A 4,815-nucleotide genomic window follows, 5' to 3' on the forward strand; every position below is an offset into this window, starting at 1 on the left:
TGGATTTGACGGTGGAGGAGATGCATAGGAAGGGGAAATATCCTCTTAATGTGCGTCTCCTCCTCCGTCGTATAAGGGTAGGCAACGCATTTGCAATTGCGGATGTCTATGGGCAGCGGTCGCTTCACCATTTTGGCGGTTTCAGGTGGCCGCTTGCTCGTGTGCCACCTTATGTTATAAAAAAAAAAAGTCTAGTTTCAATAAATACGGAAATCTAAAAATACAAATCTTTCCTCTTTATAATATTAGTACATAATAAATCACGGCTGTACCTTTGAGGGATTAGGTAGAGACGACGGAAATATAAAAATCTCTTAATTTTTTACAAATACTAAATTTAATTCTCCATTAGTAAATATTTAATATAACTAAGTAGTAGTTCTAAACTCAGCTCAACGATACTTGTTCTACAATATAATTCAATACAAAGTTGGAGTTAAGTTACCAAGTCGTTCAAGTTAGACTCGATACTGATAGAATATTCTCAGTAATAAGATATTGGAGTATTTCAAAGATTGGATACGGAAATCACTAGATTTATCACGCGGAGTCGCATGCTTTTTATACAATGATTTTATGATTACATTTTTATTGTTTCAGAAATATCAAGGCAAAGGAGTAAGTCTTATATAATTGTATTTCTTAAACTTGTATGTTAAAATTCTAAATACTTTGAAAACTTTACTGTACACACTGCATAATAATGAAAAAAAAACTATTTGATTAGCTATGTGTTTGTTATCTGTTCTATTGAGTTTTGTGCAAAGTAAAAAAATAACATATAAAAATAAAAATAAATTAACATTTAACATGTAACAACAAACACCATCAGAAATATCAAATAAGACATAAGTAAATAAAAAATAAAAAAAAAACATTTATACATATAAAAAAAACTTTAACATATGCGAATCTCGCAATTATATATTTTTAAGAAGTTAACTCAAATAAAATACAATTTTAAACCGTCTTTTTTGTGATTCCAGGTGCTAAAAGTAGCATACGTAAGTAGCTTTGCCAACTATCTCTATCTCTTTCTGAATTACTTCCTCTCCTTATGCATAAGGTTTTATAAACCTGTAAGTTTTGGTATTATTGTAGCCAGCCAGTCGCCAACTCTACTTGGGAGAGAAATTAATTGTTAATTTATATTCCTTATTTAAACTATCTAACAATTAAATAACAATCTTTTTTTTAGTATTAGTAGATATTTGTTAATTTACTAATATTTCTGAACTCTAAGCTTGTGCTAGGATATGGTCCACGACAACAGTCGAATGGCGGAATTCGAACCCTCGACTGCTAGATCGGTAGTCCGTACCCATTAGGCTATGGGCGCTTTTTTTTTATTAAGCCTTTATTGCCGAAACTAAAAAACATTTGCAATTTCTGGTAACACATAACATTTTTTTTTAACAATTATCTTTTTTAATTTTAATTTTATCCTAGACTAGTTGTCGGCGTATCCAGATACACATAGGCCTCTTCCAGCTCCTCCCATTCTTGGCTATTATGCGCTTTCCTTGTCCAAAATAACCCTTCAGTGTTTTTTATGTCGTCAGCCCATCTTTTAAATTGCCTGCCTTTTTTCCGTTTGCCGTCGCGTGGTTGTCATATATTGGCGCTTTATATATAATTTGATTTCGCTTTTCAGAGTCCGTCTAAAACTAGAAATGTAAGTTGAGAAACATTTTCTTACCTGTGTTCATATTCATTATTAAAATCTATACTTAAAGTGTCAAAATTCTTATTTTCAGACTAACTCACGTGTCTACGATTTAGGAGTAAGTATAATGATTCATTTAAACATCTGTACTGTATAATAAAACTTCATAAATTACGAGAAATGTAATACAAAAACTAACAATACGCGCCTTATCCGATTTTATTTATTACTAGCTCGCGACTCCGTCCGCGTGGTATTAATAAAAAACAAAAGTGTGTGTTCCACACACCTATGTGTTCTTCCACACTATCCTCTGCATCTATACCAAATTTCATCGAAATCCGTTCAGCCGTTTAGGCTACAGACTCTAACAAACATCCATCTACCCATCCATTCATCCATCCATCCATCTAAACTTTCGTATTTATAAGTGTGGTATGAATATGATAGTATGATTTCTATTTTTATTCAATAATTATAAAATAAAATAACCTTTCTATGACAAAACTAATTTAATTTTAATTTTCAGAGTCTCCATTTTAAATATGTAAGTAAAGATAAATATACCACTAGATAATTGGAGTTTGCTACGAACGCTGTAGCATTTTGTAGAACATACATTATAAACCATGCTACGCCGTGCTACAGAACTATAGGCTTTGTAGACATTACCTGGTAAAATATTAATATACTAACGCTAGACTAAGGCTTTAAAGGAGTTCCACATAAAAATACATAATTTACAACAAAAAAAATCAAGATTGGATTACAAAAGGTTCACAAATGAAAAAACTGAAAATAAGCTAGAATGTTTTCTTAGAATGTTAAATAGAAATTTATCAAGTTATTCTCTACGAGTATCCTCAATAATCTTTGGCATTTACAAAGTCATTACTTTGTTAAACGAACGACATTCCCAATTAAACAATGCCCGGAATGGAAACGATTCCAATCTCCTTTAAATTACTTGATTGAATCTGGAATTGATACAAACACAGTTTTCAAGTGCGACAAACAAAATTCCAAAACCACTTTCTTGAATGTAATTTTATTCTTTTTTTTAAGTCGTTTTATCTGTATAATTTTCACAGGTTGCACCGCAAGTTTCACCACCGGTGAGTTTCCATAACTTCTATAACATTTTTTTTATAATATAAGGTGGTAAACAAGCAAGCGACCTAAATCCACCAAAATGAAAAGCGACCGATGCCCATAGACATCCGCAATTGCAGATGCGTTGCCTACCCTTAATTGACGCAGGAGCAGACGCACATGAAAAGGACATTTCCCGTTCCTATGCCGTCCTCCACCGTCAAATCCTGTTTTACTTCCGATCCTTCCCTCTTAAGAAAAGGGTGGGAATGAAAAGGGATTAAAGTTGGGCCTCCGGCACTACACTCATCAGAGTGTACGCAGAATTGCTTCCACTTCACGCCTGTCTTCAGCGTGGTCGTGTTATTGCCGACCCATTCGAGAGAAGATGTTAAAGCGGGCTCCACCACTGATAAATTAATACGTGTAAAACATATAATTGTTTTAAGGTTGTTATTAAAATAAAAAAGATTTTGTTTCTTAATTTTTCAGCAACATTACCAGACATTTAACAACAAGGTGAACATGACATTTATTTTAAAATTAGGTGCAAAGTGTCGATAAAAAAAGGGAAATATTTATAGTAGAGTATTTTTCTCTATATACGAGTAGTATAAAGCAAAGTCACATCCCGCTGTCTATCCCTATGTATGCTTAGATCTTTAAAACTACCCGACGAATTTTGATGCAGTTATTTTTAATAGATAGATTGATTCAAGAGGAAGGTTTATTTGTATTATATTTGTATAATTTAGTAGAAATACTGTTAATTTTTGAGGTTTCGAATATGATGTAAACAAACACATTTTCGTATTAGCATTTGACGTTAATAGTTTCTTATATGTTAAAATATGAACTTCATAATTATTGTTTATTTCAGATATTCCAACACTATGGAGACAGGGTAAGCAGGTTCTCATTACATTTAGTGTCTTATAAATCTAGCGCTTGTTGTTATTGTCCATTTGAAAAAGAATTGAGAAACAAAATAACAAAAATATCACAGAATCACAATTTTTTCACTAATAAAATTAATTGTTAGTTATGCTTTAGAATAATCGAAGATATTAAATTATATTGTCATAGATATTTTTACGATATTTGCATATCTTCTGTTTTAGGAACCTTACCACTACAATGGCGACAAGGTACAAATTTAATTTTCGTAATTTTGACTTATGTTGGCTCATTCACATGAAAGTAGTACTATTAATTATAATTATATATTATTATATTATATTAAAATCAATATTATTAAACTAACTTTTCTACATTTCAGCATCCTTACCACTATTATAGTGATAGGGTAAATATTACGTTTATTTATAAAACAATAAAAAATACATTGGAACGCATTTTATCGAATAATAGAAAATAAAATTATTCTTTCATTTTTATAATGTAAAATGGCAATCGAGCATGAGGCCACTATATGACAAAATGGCGAAGCGGCCATTGCCCATAGACAACCGCAACTACCGTGTCTACCTTTAAAGGAGGAAAGGGGGCGCACATAAATAATGTATTAATTGCAATAAAAGTTTTTGTTTCAGTACGAACATCCCTACGTGAGCCAATACAAGCCGGTTAGTAGATTTTTCATTATAATATTGTTAGTTTATTTAATTATTTTAAGATTAAATGTGGATGGCAAAGGTAGAGGAAGAGCGAAAATTGTGTGAAAGAAGATATGCTAAAGGGATTGCATTCAGATATGACGGCTGATAGAGATGTACGGAGCGGCACACTGTACAACCCTTCGTAGAGAGAAGGGCAAGTTGATGAATCGAATTTTGTCTACAGGAGTTTCCCTACGCATATCCGAGTAATTACGTAAGTATTAAAATAGTTAAGAAACATACTGTATATAAACTATTACGCACTAAAGTACTAAGGAATATCGATTTATAAATATGTACTATGAATAATAGCGATTATTAATATAAATGGCCTAATAAAGTACTTTTACATGTAGTTAATGCACGATATTTGCCCGAAATGTTCTACAAAGATATAGAATCATAGCGTCAAGGGCGAATCCAGATTTGGCGCCAGGG

The sequence above is a fragment of the Papilio polytes genome, unplaced genomic scaffold, assembly GCF_000836215.1.
Source record: "Papilio polytes unplaced genomic scaffold, Ppol_1.0 DF821400.1, whole genome shotgun sequence".
Classification (NCBI taxonomy): domain Eukaryota; kingdom Metazoa; phylum Arthropoda; class Insecta; order Lepidoptera; family Papilionidae; genus Papilio; species Papilio polytes.